We start from the raw sequence: 20,845 nt of genomic DNA, 5'->3' as shown, positions 1-20,845 counted from the left end.
GGAGTCCTGGTCATCAAATTTTCAAGCGATCCATAATTTCTTTTGGTCTTGTTATTACAAATTTAACATAAAGATTAACATATCCTGAACTCCATTTAATTTTGATTACTTTGGCTCAAGACAGACTAAGGTGACTCTTAATCAACTTATGATTTTGAGGGAGAATGTTTTTTTTTGCTAATTAGGGGGGAGAAGGCGCATCCAATTATCTGAAGCTGACAGGATGAAAGCTATCACAGTGAAGTCAACAAATGCTTATAAAGCACCTACTATGTACACAGTGCTTAGTTAGGCTTTAGGGGTAATCAAATACTTTAAGGAATTTATGAGTGCAGGTCTATGTCATCTGCTTACTCAATAAAATGTTCTGACTTTTAAAGTCCTCCCCAATCTTTCCCTTTCCTATCTTTGCATTCTTTTTATACTTTATTCCAAGCACTCCATGACCCAGGAAAATTGTCCTTCTTGTTGTGCTCCTCACACAACATTCAATATCTAGACTCTGTGCCTGGAATGCCCTCTCTCCTTACTTTTGCCTCCTGGACTCCCTGGTTTCCTTTAAGATTCAGATCAAATCCTACCATAGGCAAGATGCCTTTCCTGCTCTCTCCTTCCTTCTCTGCCATTCCTAGTGCCTTCTCACTAAGATTACCTCTTATTTACACTCTAACAGATCTGATATGTACATAGTTGTTTAAATGTTTTCTCCTTCATTAGAATGTAAGTTTTTTGTGCTCAGACAAACTGAGACCTGGGAAAGACCTTAGCTTAAAAAGGCCAAGGTCTTCTACTGTATCTGGGGCCATCACCAGTCATCCTGTCTTGTCACTGGACTCCGAATGACTCTGGAGGGGAGAGTGAGGCTGAAGACCGCACAGATGTCCCTCACTTAAATCCAATTCACTTAAAAGTCAAGACATCACCCTCGTGATGTCATAGGTCCTCTTCGAGAATAAAGGACAAAAAACAAGAAGTTCTTTGAAGGCAAAGACTTTTTTTTGTGTGTGCTTCTTTTGTATTCTTAATACTTAGCACAGTGCTTGACTTATAGTAAGTTCCCAATAAATGAATGATGATTGGCTGACTGACAATATGGGTATTCCCACTAATGATGTAATTCACTATCCATCCATGACTGCCCATCCTGCTCCCAGTCCTCTCCAGTTTGGCATAAAAGGTACACCTAACATTCTTGCATATTTTCCCTGAATTCTCCTTAGGCTATCATCCTATCCATCCATTTCTCTTGTCATTTGGCCATATGTTTTTGGTATGTGTTAGGTATAAAAAAGGCAAAAAATTGAATAGTCCCTGTCCTCAAGAAGCTAACATTTTACTTATGTATAGAGTTTTTTTAAAAAAACTATTCTATTGGTGTAAGCACTTATATTCTACTTAATTATTACAGGATCTTTTTAAATCTGTCCTTTCTAATAGAGTGAGAAATATTCTAATAGAATGAGAAATATAATTTACATTATTCCAATTATGAAACCAAAATGAACATTCTAATATCACATAGTTTACTATTCTATTCTCCCCGAAATAGATGAACAAGAAGCTAAGAGAAAGATAATTCCAGCAACATCCTATAGTGTCATTAAATTTTTTATGGAGCCAGAACTGGTCACCTTTTTTAGACAAAAGGAAAATTGGAGATGTCCACTTTGATTAGTCTAGATTTATTGCTGAAATATAAGCTTCAAGCTTTAATTAAAAAAAATTACAATCCCATAGTAATTCTCTAAACCTTTCTCTATATTTTGTTTTCCCCATTTGAAGATACCTTGGACTTCTCTTCTTAGACTTTCCCTGCAGGGTCTAAAACAATGCTTTATACATGGTAAGGGCTCAAGGACTATGTGATGATTAATCAAAGATATTAATGATATTGTCCTATTGACATATCTTCCAGTAATATTGATCTACTTAGATTGTCTCAGGATCAACAGACTGCATTTGCAGTGTGCTTGCATCTTGGGGTTAGGCGTATTACTCGTAAAGAAAAGATGACAGCTTGGTGTCCCAGTGATTAAACTAATCGCTTTGACTCCATTAATCCAAAGCTCTAACCTCTGTCTTCAGGAGGCTAGTACTTAAATGGGATAATGGATTTAGTTCCAAAGAAAGCATTTCTTCTCCCCCCACCCCCATTTAATTGTCTTCTAATATCACAAAAGCCAAGGCTTCTCGGCATGGTAATCTTTGATTCATTGAATTTGATTCATCTGAAAAATCTAATAACCGAAACTGAAAAATAGAAAAGACACTGGGATGAATGATCTTTCCTTTTGCTGAAAAGCATGAGTGAAACTTTCTAATCACAAGTTGTTCAGGATCTGAATTTAATTCTTAGGGGGAAAAAAAGACTCTGATACCTGGAAGTCATGTGGTATCCTCATTCTAGGGGTGTGCCTTGGGATACTGGAATTTTGGAATTAGTGTCATGACTGTATTCAATCAATCAGTCAACAAGTATTCATTTAAGCACTCCCTACATACACAGTTAATGAATTAGATGCTGGAAAGAACATAAAAAGAAGTCTAGTCTTGGTTTTTGCCCTACACAATTCAATTTGACAAATATTTATTAAACTCCTATAATGCAAGACACTGTACTTGGCTCTGAGAATACAAAGATAAAACAAAACCAAAAATATTCTTTATCCTCAAGAAGCTTATATCTTGCTAGGGGTGGGAAGAGATGATATATACAATGGGAAATAAATACAAGGTAGTTTGAGAAGGGAAAGCACACCAAAATGTGGTACAGTGGATACAATACTTGACCCAAAGTCAGGAAGATCGCAATTCAAATCCAGCCTCAGACACTTAACTAGCTGTGTGACCTTGGGCAAGTCACTTAAATTCTGTCCACCTGTTTCATCATCCGTAAATAAGGATTATAACAGTACCTACTTCATAGGGTTCTTGTAAGGATCAAATGAGAATATTTGTAAAGCACTCTGCAAACCTTAAAGTACTGTAGAAATACTATTATTGTCATTATTACCACCTATAGCTGGAGGCAGGGTTTTGTCATGACATAGAAGTCTTCTTGAGCTGCGATTTGAAAGGAGGTAAGAATTCTGAAACAGTTCAGGAGAGGTTGACTTCTCTTCTTGCCATTTCACCAGCCCTTGGCATCCATTATTTCCTTCTTTACTAGAGTTTTGGATGAAGTGGTAGCCCTTTTTCTTCCAAGGCCAACACCTCTACATGTACCCTTAATTCCATCCCCTTCTGGCTTCTATTGCATTGTCCCCATGAGAATCCCCTACCTTCTTCAATCTTTGCTTATTAACTGGTTCCTTTGGTGCTATCTACAAATATGTCCACCTCTCTCCCACCTCACTTGATCTGATCATCTCCATCCTTTATTCCTCTTCCATTTCTTAGCCAAAGGTCTTGAAAAAGCAATTGGTTCCTTTACTGCCTCTCCTCAAAGTCTCTCCTAAGTCCTTTGTAATCTGCTTTCTGATGTCATCATTCAACTCAAATGGCTCTCTCCAAAGCCATCCATGATCTCTTAATGATCAATCTTCATCTTAATCTCAAATCTAATGTCTGCTTGTCAATGCTTATCATTCTTGACCTCTTTACAGCTGATGACTACCTTTTCCTATTGGATATGCATTTTTATGACACTACTCATCCCACCTGGATGATTGTCTCTTCTCAGCCTCCTTAGCTAGATCATCATCTTAGCCTCAGTTACTTCATTTGTAAAATGGAGATAATAGTAATAGTACCCACCTCATAAGGTCACTGCAAGAATCACATTAGATTGCATATATACAACACTTTATAAACCTTAAAGTGCCACGTAAATGCTAATTATTATTATTGTTAATTATTAATATGGGAGAGGGCAGCTAGAGGGCAAGATGGGTAGAGTGCCAAGCCTGAAATCAGGAAGATTCATCTTTCAGAGTTCCAATCTGGTCTCAGACACTTACTAGCTGTGTGACCCTGAGCAAGTCACTTAACCCTGTTTGCCTCAGCTTCTGATCTGTAAAATGAGCTGGAGAAGAATACAGCAAATCATTCTGATATCTTTGCCAAGAAAACCCCAAAATGGGCTCACAAAGAGTTAGAAATGATTGAAATGACTGAACAACAAAAATTATTATGGGAATCCAGAATGAACATAGAGAAAGACAATAAGAAGATAAGCCTAACTGAAGTGGAAGAATAATGTATTTGGGAGCAGCATAAAATATGGTTAGGTAGGCAAAGTGGAGCCAGATTATGCAAGCCTTGAAACACATACAGAGGAATTTGGATTTGACCCAGTGAAAAATAGGGAGCTATTACAAGCACCTGAGCAGAGAAGTGTCAGTATAATAACAGTGTTTCAGGAAGATTTGCGGCAATGTTGTGAAGGAGGAATTCAAGTGAGGAGGAAGTGGAAGTTCAAAGACAGGCTAGGAAGCTGCCACAGTCATTATAGGTATGAAAGGATGAGGCCTTCCTTGCTTTGGCTGTTAGTTGTGGGAATGGAGAAGGAGTGTTTAAAAAGAAATGATACAACTGGTGACAAACTAGGAACAGAGGATAAAAGAGAAAGAAAAACCAAAGACAACACCACATTTTCTATCCTAGGATGCTGGAAGAATGGTGATTGAATAGAATTCCTTAGCCCTTTATCCCATCTATCCAATGCCAGCCACAACAGACCCTTCAGACCATTGTGCTATAGTAGAAAGGGTGTTTGATTGGTAGTCAGGAAGCCAAAAGTCTAGTCCCAGCTTTGCCAAATGTATGCAAAACACAGCCTCTCAAGGCCAGTTTTCTTAGGGGCAAAAGAAAGGCACAAGATTAGAAAATCTTTAAGATTCCTCCATGTGCTATGATTCTATGGTCTAGTCACTGAACAGAACAACATCATTCCTGCCATACCCAGAACTTTTAATGTCGTAGAGCTTGTGTATGTTACAACTTGTAAATTTATTTCATAGACTGTTATTCCTAAATCCATGAGGATACATATGAGAGAAAGGAAGGGAAATGGTAACACATTAGAACCTGAAGATTTCAGAGATTTAGAACTGGGGGGACCTCAGAAGTCATCTAGTCCAATTCTCTCATTTAGTAGGTGAGGAAACTGAGGCCAGAAAGGTTGTATACTTGGCTAAGGACATGCAAGTTAAAGTCACAGAATCTGCATTCAAATCTGGGTCCTAGGAATCCAAATGTACAATTTTCCAGTGTCTCGTGCTATTTAGAAGGGTTCCAACCAAATTTAAGTTAGCTCTTTTCAGTGTAAATTGGAGCACCATTGTTCCATAGTCTCTGCAAAGAAAATACACTATTTCTTAACTCATCTGAACCTGATACCTTGACATTCTACAATTCAAACCCTAGCAAAGTGAACTGGCAACATCAAGGAGAGCCTTGAAGGCGATCCCCAATGGGGTTGCCAATGCCTGGGGATAAATCTAACTCCTTCAGACAAGCTTTTTCCACAGGGCAAGCAGCAATGGGTATGAACAACTTGCAATTAAATCACTCCTTTCTCAGCCTTGTTCTTAGGTCCCTCAGAGATAACACAGAGGAATTTCACTGTCTGACAAAATCCAGAGCACTAGCTTTGGATGTTTCAGACCTGAAAGAGAAAAGAGTGACGGTGCCAAGAAGACATTCAGCTGCTGATGTACATTCCACAGGGTTTCCCGTCAAGTACAAACTAACACAGAAAGCTCTTTTTATGTTATATATGGCCCTCCATACAGGTCATTATCACAGATAATGCAGGGTTACACAGATTGACTAACAGACATGTCCAATTTGTTTCTACAATTGTTTATAGTTTCACTGGCTTAGTAACAGATGAGAGGACATCTAACCCGCCACTGGTTCCCCATCAACAAAGTCTGTTGTTTGGCTTTTTTTCTCCCTTCATGAAAAATTAAGTAAATACTTTTCCTTTCTAGTCCAGTGGAAAATTCTCATTCAAATTTCACATTGAGCAGAATGTTTGGTTCAACAGCCTTGGCCACATGTCAGTGCTATGAAGATTTCCTTTATATTTCCAGGAGAGCAAATCAGTTTGTTAGAGGGAAACAAAGGCCACAAGCACTTCAACAAAAGAAGCAAGGTTAGATAACGTTGTCCCAATTCCCTGCATTTTATGTCATAAAACATGCAAATGTCTGCAAAACTGATGGTGAGGGGAAAACAAGGAAAAAAGAACAATGTTTTCTGAAATCTGTTAGAGACAAGAATCAGAGCTCATTCTGCTAAATAGGTTGTGAAACAATTTTCTCCCTTTACAGCCTTTCTCTTGACCAATAACTAATTGAAAGAGAAAAAAACCAATTATGTGCCTTCTGTCATTTTCTTCCCCCACACGCTTTTCTGTTCTTTTCACTCAGCAATGTTGATGGAAAGACAATTACATTACAGGGCCATTTCAGAGAGGGGGGTAATCACTGCACAGGATCGGCTTTCTCCCACAAGGATAAGGGCTTCCTTCTTTTGTTTTCCTTCCTCCTCTTCCCTTCAATACTAACTTGCATCAAGTTTTAACTGGTTAGAAGACTAACTGATGCTAGTTAACCTTCTAGAAGACACTGGCTTTCGGACTCTAAGTTGCTTGAGAAAAGGTTGATTTGAAATGAGAATAAGGGAACCAAGTAGATAGAAATGAAGAAATTCCCAAACTTTGACCCTCTATTAGGGTCTCATGGGACTCCTAGCTTTTGTTTATGGGGATCCCAAGTGGGAGGTCATTTTTCAGTATAATGGTGGGAGTTGATTGACTAAATAGATCAAATCACTCCAAACCACTTAAAATTCTATCAACTCAATCATAACCTTTAGACTAAATACAAAATGTTCTTGGTCAGCTTAGATGTCTTTGAAAACCATTGGATAAACTGGAGTGATGTTGCACAGGAAGCCCATTTCTATTGGTTGGGAGATTGTGGTCATGTCATGTAGGGTTTATACAAAACCAGGGAGTTAGGTTGAAATTGAGGATTTGAGCATTTAGCATCTCAGTGCTGGAAGCCTCCAAACAGGCCCAAGAGAAGGAATCTTTTGGGGAAAGAGAGGGCCTCCACTTTGGCTTGTTCTTCCCTCTTTTCAGAGGATCAGAGAATTTGGACTTTTTCATTGGCATCTTAGCAGTGTTCTCTTGACAACAGGACTCGTGGCAATATCTGCATCAGGAAGGAGAGACTGGCCACACTGAGAAGAGGCAGAATTAAGAATTTACAAGGAGCCCAGAAGAAAAGCCTCACCATACCTAAAAGGAACATCTTGGGGACTCCAGCAAATAGATTTTGAGAAGCTGCGTCTCTTTGCCACATGTGCTATCTAAGCTTGAGCCTACTAGATACATATGCATGGTAAAAGATTGAGTCACAGACTTCTGAGGGAATCTTTTGTACTAATTACCATTATTATACTCATATCTATTATATCTAGCAGTTAGGTGGTACAGTGGATAGAGTACTGGGCCCAGAGAAAGAAAGACTGTTCTTCCTGAGCTCAAATCTGGCCCCATACACTTACTAGCTGTGTGACCTTGGGCAAGTTACTTAACCCTGTTTGCCTCAGTTTCCTCATCTGTAAAATGAATTAGAGAAGGAAATGGCAAATTACTCTAATACCTTTGCCAAGAAAACCTCAAAAGGGGTCATGAAGAATTGCACGTGACTGGAAAATAACTAAACAACAATTTACAATATTTATAAATAATATCTCTATGTAGATATAATATATTTACACAAATATATTTAATTATGTAATGTATTATATCTACATAGATATAGTACAATATGTCTATATATTATTATATTCTTATATAATAGTTCTATATCTCTAGAAAATACCACTTTCTAAGAGCTAATTAAGTCTGGCTGACTAATTGATATAAACTTATAATCAGTGGAAGGAAGCATACCAGCGGTGCTTATTCTAGAACGTTTAAAAATATACCAATATGTCCTCAGATGGGACAAGCATCCACACGTTGGGGTACCTGGCCTACCAACAGCAGTGGGGGGTTGGAATAATAACTCCAGAGCATGTACTATATTAGGTTGATGGGACTGTTCTAGCATGGTCATTGTTCTAGAAGCTTCACTGGTGGGTCCTGCAGTTTGACCAAATGGTTCTGGGCTATGTTCCCATTTTGCAAAGTTCCTATTTGCCATTCCAGCAAGGAAGGGCAATAGTAATAATGGCTAAGTTTTGACTATTCTGTGAAGCAGGCAGGACACATTCCTTTGATTCTTGGGCACTTTGCAAGATTTCCAGGAACAGCAAGTAATTCCTGCTCCTTTCCTCATTCTTTTAAGGTACAGAAAGAGCAGACTGCTCCACAGGTCACTGGTGAAATTGTCCTTTGGGATAACATGGGCTTTGTAGCTGCATTGGTATTGCTGCTGAGCATGAAGTTCCATTTAAGGGTCCTCAAATTCTTCTCTTTAGTTCTTGAAATGTAGCTGTATAGAACCAACATTTGCAAAGCACAGGGGCCAAAACATTTCCAAATGGGACTTTCATGTAAACAAAGCCAAAAGCACAAAGACACTACTATTCTTGAAGATGTACAACCACCATGCAGCTGGCATCACAGCATGGTGCATGCCAACCATGAGGGTAGTCTGACATCCCTCTTCCTTTATTGTCATATACTCAACTTCTCTATGTACCCCTGCAGGTTCTGCATCTGTTCACTTCATTTGCAACATACCTGAAAGCTTTAGTGATAAATGACGGTCTCTCTATTCCTGGTTTTCTCTTTCCTCTCCAATCCATTCTCCAAATATTAGCCTGACTATGTCACTCCTGATGAAGTTGTAGGGGCTCCCCACTGCCTTGAAGATCAAATACAAACTTCTCTGCAATTTTAAGCCTTTTGCAATTTGTCTCCAACCTTCCCCCCAAGGCTTATTACACATACCTCCCCTCTATACTTTCCAGTCAAGCAAGTCTACTTCTTGTTCCTCACACACAGTGGCTTGCTGGTAAATGTTTAACAACTGACTCTCTGAAAAAAAAAAGTATACATGACACTTTTAAGTTTATTCTGGATTATTAACATTTTCTCTATCACTTTTTCAAATCTAGACCAGAGTTGTCAAACATGCTGTCCCTAGACTGCATACAGCCCCAAATATTCCCAAGTGCACCAAAACAGATTAAAATGTGATAGGGAAATGTTTAACAAAATAAATAAAAATAAAGAAAAAACCTTATAGATAATGTTAACATAGGGAGATCTTGGAAATGTTGTGGGTTCAGTTCATCACAATAAAGTAACTCATACAAATTTTTTGCTTTTCCAGTGCATATAAAAGTTACGTTTACACTATAATGTTGTCTATTAAGTGTGCAACAGTATTATGTCTAAGAAAAATGTATATACCTCAATCAAAAAATACTTTATTGCTAAAAACCTAATTATCATCTGATTCTTCAATGAGTCATAATTTTTTTTTTGCTGGTGGAAGGTCTTGTCTTAATATGTATGGCTACTGGCTGATCAGGGTGGTGGTTGTTAAAGGTTGGGGTGGCTGTGGCAATTTCTTAAGATTTCACAATAGTCAAATTTGTTGCATCAATTGTCTCTTCACTCAAATACTTAGAGGCCATTATAGGGTCATTAATTGACCTAATTCTAATTCTGTTGGGTCTGAGGGAATAGGTATGCTCAAGGAGAAAGAGAAAGATGGGAAACCGTGATTGGTGGAGCAGTCAAAAGACACACAACACTTATCAATTAAGTTCATTGTCTCATGGGCACAGTTCATAGTGTCCCCAAACAATTACAATAGTAACATCAAAAATCACTGATCGCAGATAACCACAACAAATATAATAATAATGAAAAAGTTTGAAATGTGAGAATTACCAAAATGTGACATGGAGACGTGGTGTGAGCACGCAGTATTGGAAAAATGGTGCCGATAGATTTGTTTGACACAGAGTTGCCACAAACCTTCAATTTGTAAGAAAAAACATAACATCTACAAAGCACAATAAAGTAAAGAGCAAAAAAAAAATGAGGTCTGCCTGCATGTGGTTTCTGTCAATATGTAGCTACAAAGATCTTTGTGAATGGTTTAGTGGTCTCATTTCTATTTTAGTTTGACACTCTAGTCTAGACAATCAACAAAACAATAAACCAAGCCCTAATTTGTTGTATTTGTTGATATCTGAGTTATAAATACTAACACTGAAAATTTTAAAATCACCTCTAGCAGGTTGGTTAGAGCTGTCTCCAGCACACCCTATCTAATTCATGATCTCCTTTCTCAGTGTGTTTCTACAGGTTTTCCTCTATATTTTGAATGTACTATCTCTTTCCTTCTGCCTCTTAAAATCTCTAGTTTCCTTCAAGCATCAACACTCAAGTGCCCCCTCCAATATGAGGTCTATTCCACTCCATGAAATTGCTGGTACTTTCCCCCATCCCTGGAAATTACATTGTATTTATTTTGTATTCACTTGCTTATGGTACACAATTTCCCTTTCTAATCCCAAGAGAAAGTCAGAGCAAATGAGATATGTGCAAAGGACTTGGCAAACTTTAAAGACCTATAGATATGTGAGCTGCATGATGATGATGATGATGATGATGATGGTGGTGGTGGTGATGATGATGATAGTGATAATGTCAGTTCCTTCCTTGCCCCTGGGATATAGTGAGTGCTTAATAAATGCTGATTGAATATATGATAATGATAGTAAAGAAACAAGATTTTATCTGTTGTAGGAATAGAACATGCTTTTCAAACTCTATATTCTCCATTGTTTCAGACTGTGTGTCAAAGACCTCCTATATACTCTACTTCTCTCCTCCTGGCCCCCTGGTTCATGTACTTTACACACGCAAACTGCTACTTTTCCCCTTTGGGATTCACATATTTGCTTTACGCTTATCTGACTTGTTCTTGTTTTTAATGTAAGATACTTTGTAAGGCATTCTGTGTGTGTGCCCTGTTTTCCAGACCTAAATTGAGAGCTCTTGGAGACAGAAACAGCTTTACCTGTTGTTTTCTATTGCCCTCTATGTTGGGAGTTGAGACTGTTCCTTGGATCAGTACTGTAAATCCAGTAGCTGAAATGCCTCTTTGTTTCCATGTGAGCCCTCAAGCTACAAAATAAAGGACTATTTTAAAAAAAGGCTAAGAACTGGTCTAAGGAAAATAATTTTTTTTTTCTGAATGCAACTGAAATGCCACCCTCAAGTCAATGGCCAGCAGTTTAATTAAATTAAATTCAGCAAACTTTTTATTAAGAAACCACTTAATACCACAGGGTAATATACTAGGTGCTAGTGATACAAAGACAAAAAAAAAGTAACAATCCCTGCCCTTAACCAGCTGATCTTCATCTGAGGAGATGTGACATATATATGTATAAATAAACACAAGATAAAGTCAAAGACACAGACAGGTTAAGAGACTCACCTAGGACTATATAGCTGATAAGAGTCCTAGGTAGGATTTAAATTCAGGTCTTTATGGCTTCAAGTCCAGTGCTCTATCCACTGAGACATCTATTGGTCTCCAAATTTCTATACTCTGTTCTTGCTTTATTTGTAATCTTGCCCACATGGCATAACTTGTCACTCAATTCAATTCAAGTAGATTCTACTTCATTTGGCAATCATTTTTAAGCATTTGTTATATGTTTGGCACTATTCCAGACCCTGGACCTACAATAATGAAAAATGACACAGCCCTTTCTTCTCACATAACTTATCTAGTAAGAGGGATGAAACAACACACACACACATATAATTGTAGCACAGGTTAGAATGTGATACATATATAAGATGTATTCAATGGAGAGTGTGAGAGCAAGTGAGAGAGAGAGAAGAAATATAGGGAGGGAGGAATTACTTCTAACTGGTTGAGTCAGAAAAGATTTAATGGTGGAGGTGGCATCTGAAATGGTCCTTGAAGGAAGAGAAGGTTTTCACCTCAACAAAATTCAGTGCAAGTTCATTTCCAGGATGGGGGAAAGCTTACATCAATCTTGTCATGCTTTTGCCTGCGTTAGACCACTGCTTATTCCTCACTATCACATATCCATGTCTTTTTGTATTTTTTATTTTTTAGGCAATTGAGGTTAAGTAACTTGCCCAGGGTCACACAGCTAGTAAGTGTCAAGTGTTTGGTCTGAGGCCGGATTTGAACTCAGGTCCTCCTGACTTCAGGGCAGGTGCTCTATCCACTGCGCCACCTAGCTGCCCCACACATATCTACGTCTTGATGTCCACCAAGTACTTCATACATCAATCTATACATAGTCTCATGTTGAAGAAGTATGCTAGGAAGGGCTATTGTTTTTTTTAATCTTTATGACTTTGCCTCTTACAGAATGTTAGTGTTTTTGAGGGATAGGTGATAATGCCCCAATCATAGCAGAATCCACAGGACTCCAATTTGATTGGATATTTTCTGGGGCAATGTTGAGGAGGAATGACAGAGAAGGGTAAGCTAAAGATGAACCAGTGGAAAAAATGCTGTGTTTGCAGTCGGATGACCTGAATTAGATCTGGCTGTGCAACTTACAATTTGTGTAATCTTAGGTATCTATCTTCAAAATGAAGGGATTAGAATACATGGCCTCTAAGGTCTCTTCTAGCTGTTAGTCTATAATTCTATGACCTTGAAATTTCTTTGGCCATGTCAGACCGGAATTAATAATTGTTGTTGTTCAGTTGTGTCTGACTCTTTGTGACCTCTTTTAGGGTTTCTTGGCAAAGATACTGGAGAGGTTTGCCATTTTCTTCTCCAGCACATTTTATAGATGAGAAAACTGAGGCAAACAGGGTTAAGTGATTTGCCCAGGGTCACATAGCTAGTAAGTGTCTGAGGCTGGATTTGAACCTATGTCTTCTTGACTCCAGGCTCATTGCTCTATCTGCTGTGCCACCTAGTTATCTAGTCACAGAGAAGGTTCCAACTTGCATTCATAGAGGGAATTTCTTGACCCAGGAGATCTCTACACCAAAGAAATCATAAGTCTAAGTCTTTGTGTTCCTATTCTTAACCTTATCGTGAGTCTAATGTGAAGACTTTCACATGAGATCCTCTAGGAAAAATTTTACCCATGAAAATGACCACTCACAAACTCAACTGGGATGTTCTCAAAGCACTCTAGTCCTGGAATTTCACACTGACATTTCTCAGGGAAATGTGCTTACAATTGCTTAACTTCTCCACCGCCCCTTGGCAACGTTTGCAAAATTCAGTTTCAGGGGGCTCTGTATGCATTTGATGTTCTTCATCTCTAGCAGACCTTCAAATATCACCTTCTCCCTTGAATTGCCCTGCTTTTTGTTTGTTCATTTGTTTAAACAGTATTGTTCTAAGGGCTTTTAGTACCCAGGGTACACTCATAGCTAGGAACTCTACCTGGTTCTTGTCTCTTTTTCATCAACAATTTAACAGACTTCTATTAAGCACTGAACCGAATGTCCCACAATCTGAGTTAGTATGGCTATCAGATGGTGAGGAGGGTTCAAGCTTCAGAAAGTTTTCTGGGTCTTCCTCAGGTGATAGCAGCCCCGCTAGCATGGTTTCCCAGGCAACATATCATTTATTTTTTAAAATAGATTTTTGCTGATATTCTCTTGTTTTTACATCATCAACATTTCCTGCCATATCCACCCCCCAAAGAGTTACCTTTTATAATGAAGGAAAAAAAAGGGAAGAGAAAAATATTCATTAAAACTAATCGACATATCAAAAGAGTTTGACAAATGCAGTGTTCCATGTCCATGAACCTGCAATTCTACAAAAGAGCAAGGAGAAGTCACATTCTCTCAATAATCTCCTCTTTTGTGCAAACCTAGATTATAGTTTATATTTATATGTTCATCTGATTTTGTTTATTTGATAATTCTCAAAAGTCTCCAGTGAAAGGAACCAATCTTTTAATGTCAGAGGCATTGGACCTTCAATAGTAACTTTCAAATAAATGGAGTTCTTTGGTTTACTGCAAATGTAGATTTATAAACACATATGCTCTCCCATTGGACTTCATTGAAAACATCTGAGCAAGTTGAAGAACTATTTTTCAAGACAAGCATGAAACAGTATTATTTAATTTCATTTTCCATTCAAGATGCAGTCTCCTTATTAGGAAAAAATAGAGAGCAGAAGAAAGGGAAGGCTAAGGGGAAAGTGGATGAAAGAATAAAGGAAACTAAAGTGCAAAATCAAATGGTAATGTATGCAATCCTAAATATTAATCTTGGAAAGGTATTGTGGTATAGTGGAAAGGGCAGTGAGCTGGAAGTCCAGAGACCTGAGCACTAATTCTAAGACTGCCAGTGACCACTGGGACCTTAAGCAAATATTTATCATAGTTTAGTCCTCTATTAGCAAAGAAACTGAAAAGAAGCATAGTTCTTTCTAACTGTAAGGAGAGACTGATGGAAGGATCATGGGAGGTGGGAGCCTTGGAGTTCTCCTGTGTAAATGCCTGGGACAGGCCAGGGGCCAGTCAATTGCAAAGAAATGATGCTGCCATTTGTTGCTACCACACTGCAAATAATCACAGGCTGTTGGAGCCTTGTCTGATTTACTGACCCACTTGAGGAGTGATATCTGCCAGGACAGAATTTGCTGCTGCACTGGGACCTGGTCAGTTTGTCCCTTCACATTACTCTCTTCCTCTGCCCCACTCATTGCTTGGTAAACTGACATCAGGTCTCTTGCTCTCTTAATTTTGTTTAATTGAAGTCTGTACTTTTATAATGCATTTTGTCTCTACACAAGCTGATTTTTATTGCATTTTATATACATATTTGCTATAACTAATCAGAGAAAGATGAAATAGAACCCCTAGACAATAGCCCTTGACCTAGCTATAAGCCTGTCTCTCTCTGGAGACACAAAGAACAGCCTCAATAGAATCATAGAATGTCAAATAGAAAGAGACTTCAAAGATCACCTAGGTGCTTATCAGCTATGTGATCCTAGGGAAGTCTTTGCCTCAGTTTCCTTATCTCTAAAGTGAGGGAGTGATGCTTGATGGGCTTTGAAGTGCCTTACTACTCTAAATCCTTGATTCCATCATGCTAGTCTAATTGCAGACCCACACAACATGCCTGCTACAAAGTCCTTGAAAACTGGTCATACAGTGTCCACCTGAAGCTCACCATTGAGGAGAAACTCACTATCTCTCTGTGCATTCCACTTTTGTACAGCTTTTAATAGGAAAATTTTCTTCACATGAAATCTGAGTCTCTAACTCACCATCATTGGTTCTAGTTCTGCCCTCTGGGGGGAAGACAAATAAGTCTAATCCTTCTTCCATATGGCAGTGCTTCAAATACATGAAGACAATCTTCCCTTATCTGACATAAACATGCCCATTTCCTTCTATAGATCACTACATAGCACAGTTTTGACTTCTCTCATCAACTTGGATGAACTCCTCTGGACATGTTCCATCTTGACATGGCCAACCCATACTGTGGTGTCCAGAACTGAACACAAAAATCTACATGTTTTCTATCCAAAACACAATATAATCAAACTATCTAAGGTTCCTTTCTGGATGCCCTCTATATGCTTACCATAGGTACTCCTACATATACTACATTAAGTTTGGGGTTGAGAGAAAACCTGATCATCTGTCACTGACCGTCCACCTGACTCAATAACAACTCCCTCCTTCCCACCTCACATGGTACTTTGTGCCTCTCTAATGCACTGCTCATATGTGATTTTGTGTACGTATCTTATTCCCTTTCAAAACAACAAAAGCACGAGGGCAAAGATAGTGTTATTTCTTTTTTAATTTAATTTCACTATTTTTTTTAATTTGTGGAATAAGACAAACGTTTCCATAACATGGTATGATAAAAAAAAGATGAATGCATATGAAACTACAGATCTATTCTGCACAATTTGCTATTCCTTTTAAATATACAATAAAGTTATCATCCATATTCCTTTTTTTTTCCTTCCCTCCTCCCCCTGCCCTAGAGATGGCTACCATTAGACACAAATATGTGTCTTTTATCGCTTCAGGATGGTTTGGTCAGGCATTCATACCCAGAAGAGCCAACCAATCTCAAAGAACAGAGATTGTCCCAGGTAAACAACTGAAGAACCCTAGGAAGCTTTCTTCTAATAAGGGTGGAAACTGGGCTTCCATGGAAAGACTATAGAACTTTAAGGGCATGTTCACATTCAGTGCAATGTTTCCTGAATGAAATCAGGTAGTGTTTTTCATCCTCATTTCCGTGTCTTCTTTATGAGAAAGGGGGAAAAAAAGAGAAAGAAAATTTAAACTACCCAAGACCTGTTCTGTTGTCTCTGTTTAATGGAAGTAAGATGTTCCCTAAATATTTATTTTTACATGAGTTATATTTGCAGATGTGGAAACAGAGTTAAGTTAAAAATAACTCTTTACAATGGGGCAATCACATATTGGAATGTTAGTCCAGGAATGAGACTTAGTCTTTTCAGCCTCATCATTCTGGGGAGTTCTTTCTGACCAATGAAAGTAAATACTCCCACCTCCACTTCCTAAGGATTTCCTCTTTTGTTTGACTTCACTCTAAAACTGTGTGGAGATTAGCAAGAAGGAGAGATAAATATGGACGTGGACATTATCAGTCCTGGGAACCCAACCTACTTTACTGTGTGTGTTTGGTGGAGAGAGTTTTGCTTCCTCCAGGCTCACAGAGATTGGGTTGCTCATGAGCTGGTCACAGCAAAGGGTCCTTCCACATTCCAATCCTTGGAGTGAATGAATACCTCACTTAGATGATGTGTCTTAATGTAGCTCAGGAGAGCAGCAGGGTAATTTACAATGCAGGTTCGGGAAATAACTCTGGCTAGAACAGGGGAGGCAGCCTGGTTCCTAGAATGGAATCTTTGGTTAGAAGCCTGAAGAATTGGTTCTAGTCTTGTCTGATGACTATTTTCCCATGTGACCTTGGACAAGGTTCTTCCTGCCTTCCTGCCTGTGCTTTACCTTCCCAAACTAAAAAATTGGCGATAGCTCTTGTCCCCAGAATGTGTATAAAGTACTTTGAGGGCTCAAAGATAATGAATAAATATAAGTGACTTATCAAAGGAGAAAAACAACTTCGAGCAGGTAGGTGAATGTTTTGGTGTAGGAGGTAAAATAAGGTTTTAGATTGTTTGGAGCTCACAGGAAAAGAGGATATAAACAATAATTTGGATATCTCCAGAGATGACATAAGTAGCTGACTATTATTACCTGTGCAATAGAGACAGGTTGAGCTGAGAAAAGATAAAAAATAAATCATATTTTTTGCCATGCCTTCTATTTTCTAAACAACCAAAGTATATTCTCCTTGTTTTCTTACACAAGAAAAAAAAATTTGCTGTGACACTTTTCCCCTTTCAGAGGCTGATTGTTCTAGTTACCAAACACAACTAGCCTTCCCACCTAAGCAATAAAGAATCAGAGGGAACTAAAAGAAAAAAAAATTAGAAAGGCATTATGCCTTTTGGAAAGAAGTATTAGATTTCCTGAATAGGCTCAGATGATTAGTTGTCCCACACCCTGGTGAACACTTCCGACATTATTTTGATTGTGACAAGACTCTGGCTTTCAGGTTGCATTGTAATGACTTCCAATCTCTCAATCTAATTTGCCCCAATCATGAAAAACTGGCCTGCACAGCAACACCTGATACCCACAGATTTGTCATTTCTTCTAGAGCAGGGCCACCCCAACCGTAGGATAGCAGGGCTCAGTTAAGCCCCCGTGCCTTCCATAAGCCAGCACCAAATGACAATCAGAATAAAGACCCACAGACTCAAATGTCATCTGATGGTGCGGCAGCTCCCCTGGGACTCCCTCAGTTGGCAAAATTTGTCCCCTCTGTGCAGACCCATTTTCCAAATGGCAGAGCTAATTTGGACCTGTTTCAATATGTTTATTATCCTGAGATCAGAAAGAAAACTTAGCCTTTCCAAATCATTTCTACCCGAGTTTAAAATGACCACCGGTCTCCACGACTATTTCATTGTGGAAAGTTGTTTAGAAGAAGAAGTAAGTCTTTTTATCAGAGATGGGGGTGTGCAGTAGTTTGGCAGGGAAGGAGCTCTTATTATAAAAGCAGCAGCAGACCCTGCTGTATGTTAAAGTTAGCCACTAAACAACCAAGACTTTCAGAGAATGCGCTAAGATCATACCCACCGACCGTTTCAAAGTTCAAGCTATGTGACAGAGTACTGCTTACTTACCTTGTAAATTTCAGGTCCAAAGAAGTCTTTGCCTTTTGAAACAGGGCATCAGATGTCCAGGTTTTGTTTTCTTACATTAAAAAAAAAATCTCATCTGTCATACACACATACAGGCTCTCTTGGAGGACCCACCCTCTCCTTTCTGAGCACCAATGAGGAGACTAGGGGAGCACATGTGGGAAGCTGCCTCCCTGGAAGTCTGTCACAGGAAGCATATGCTCTTTGTGACTGAGGTGCCAAATTAACCTTGGTGTGAGCCAGACAAAGCACCTCATTGTGGAGGTCCCTGGAATCTCTTGGGGAAGAAAAAAAAAGCCTCCAGCCAATCAACAGTTTTCCTGCTTTTGGCAAGATGGGACGGTCTGTCCTTCATTCATTTTAGAAAGTGGAAATCTGTTTGCTGTTAATTAGCTTCCTGATAAACCAGTGTGACCATTTACAGGGATTCGGAAGTAAAGCCCCACCCATTGAAATGATTAAGAGAGGCAGAGTAGCACAGTGGGAAGGCTACTGAACCTGGAGTCAAAGGACCTGGGTTCAAATCCCACCTCTGATGCTTACTACCCTTGTGACTTGGGCAAGCTGCCTAAGCTCGATAGGCTCTCCTGTTACCTCCCTTATAAATGAGGGTGTAAGACTTGTTGACCTCTGAAGTTCTTTCCAGCTCTGGATCTATGACCCTACGACAAAAGGGTTGGATTAGATGACCTCTAATATCCTTTCTATCTCTGCGTCTTCGTTTATATGGTCTATGGTATGGGGAAAGCAGGATAGAGGGTCTTCTAAGGGAGGAAGAGCTGTGTAGAAAACCTCTTAAGTGATTCTGGCTTACATGACTAGGAGTTGTATGGTTAAACCCTAACAGCTCACTTTGGGAAGCTAGGTGGCGCAGTGGATGCAGTAAGAATCATCTTCCTGAGCTCAAATCTGGCCTCAGATGCTAACAAGTTGTGTGACCCTGTGCAAGTCACTTAACCTTATTTGCATCCTTTTCCTCATCTATAAAATAAGCTGGAGAAGGAAACGGCAAACCACTCCAGTATCTTTGCCAAGAAAACCCTAAATGGGGTCACAAAGAGTCAGACATGATTGAAACAACTGAACAAGCTCACTTAGGAAAGTTCTCTCTAAGAAATATTACAAGGGTGTGTTATTGGATTAAATTCTATAGCTGGGGATACATGGTAAAGGTTATTACCAACGTGACATAACCAAAATTCTTGAACTGTGCCTCCTCCCTTTTCCTTCTCCCCTCCTTCTCTCTTTCTCCTCCTCCCTCCGGCAATTTACTATGTTATTTGGAAACATTCCCTTTTGCCTCACTAGGCCCATTGGCAACATTCACATTGTCCCATGTCTCAGTTGCAAAATCAAGCTGGTGACAGACAGAAAATTTTGAGTTTAAGGTTTCTGCCAAGCTAGCCAGAAGCTATGGTGAGGGGAGGGATGCATACTGAGCTACAGTGACAGGAGAACTTTCTGACTGACTGAGCAAACACTTGCTCATTTGGGTTCTTTCTCATCGTGCCTTTATTTACATGTTACAGCATGCTACAGAAAAGAGAAGAAATGCAGGTGGGGATAACAAAGTCAATGTAACAGCAACTGTCTTCCAAATTCAAATTCAAGGTTGGAGTTAAGCCTGATCTGAGCTCAAAGACAGACGGATGCTGCCTGGTCCTCCTTCCAATCCTTTCTGAACCCGTGGGACTGGTGGTTGTCTACACAGTTAATCACCTGTGTAAAACAAAAACAAAATGAGATTTTCCCTTTATTTCTCTCCAGGCTCTGCTTCTAACTCTCTAGACTTCTTTCTTCACCATTTTCCAGTGGTCTTCTCATTAGAAGATCCCTCCATCCCTAAAGCCTTTTCACCCTGAAAGATCCCACTGTCCCTATGGCTCCTTTCTCCAATTTACAATGAGGAACTAGGACTCGTTCTTTTCCAAAGGAGTTTCCTTTGCAGTGCTAACATTCTATGATCCAAATAGGCCTGAAATCACCTTTAGAGCTGCATTTCTTAGACAGATTAGGGCCCCCACAGGAATTACAGAGCAGTTTGCAGAGGAGTGTGGAACCTAGAGCATAGACTTCTTTATAGCCCTTGTGAGGTGGCAACAGTGAATTGTGAATGGAGTAAGCTCACTCCCTCCTTTGGGGACACTATTCTTCATTCTCTCTTCTCTGTCTTCAAACTCTATTGTTAAGTACACAAAGAAACTTGACTAGTGGAGTTTCCCAATAGCTATTTGCTTGTGGTAGCATCTTATGCTTCTCTTTGGGGTGCTCTGTTTTCCTTTGGGGAAATTATATGTAGCACATGTGTGGTCATGGGATTTAAGGGAAGAAAAGATCTACACTCTGGAAAATAGGAAAACATTTTATTAAAGACCTATAAGATCAGTAATAGTGATAATTTCATCTAATATTTAAAATATTCACAGTAGGAAATATATTATGTCAAATGGAGTTCAATTCAAGTTGATAAACACTTATTAAACACCTACTGTGTACAAAACACTTTACTAGATGATGACCAGACAAAAATAGAATAGAACCTGCCCCCAAGTTGCTTACTGGGCATAAAGGTGGGGGTGGGGAATACAACATGGACAGTGACAAGTAAAACCAAAGAT

At 39.1% G+C, this 20,845-nt stretch overlaps 1 protein-coding gene across 1 annotated transcript in view; it reads right to left on the bottom strand.

Moving 5' to 3' along the window:
* Positions 1–18,350, bottom strand: part of STARD13 (StAR related lipid transfer domain containing 13) — a 716,694-nt gene extending 698,344 nt beyond the window's left edge. The window contains exon 1 of the mRNA XM_020997115.2: positions 18,210–18,350. The gene's annotated coding sequence lies outside the window, so the exon portion shown is untranslated. The remainder of the gene's footprint in view (positions 1–18,209) is intronic.
* Between the last annotated feature and the right edge of the window lie 2,495 nt (positions 18,351–20,845).

The sequence above is a fragment of the Phascolarctos cinereus genome, unplaced genomic scaffold, assembly GCF_003287225.1.
Source record: "Phascolarctos cinereus isolate Bilbo 61053 unplaced genomic scaffold, phaCin_HiC Scaffold_726;HRSCAF=1367, whole genome shotgun sequence".
Lineage (NCBI taxonomy): Eukaryota > Metazoa > Chordata > Mammalia > Diprotodontia > Phascolarctidae > Phascolarctos > Phascolarctos cinereus.
Note: the sequence above shows the minus strand (reverse complement) of the source record. Positions and strands in the feature narration are given on the sequence as shown.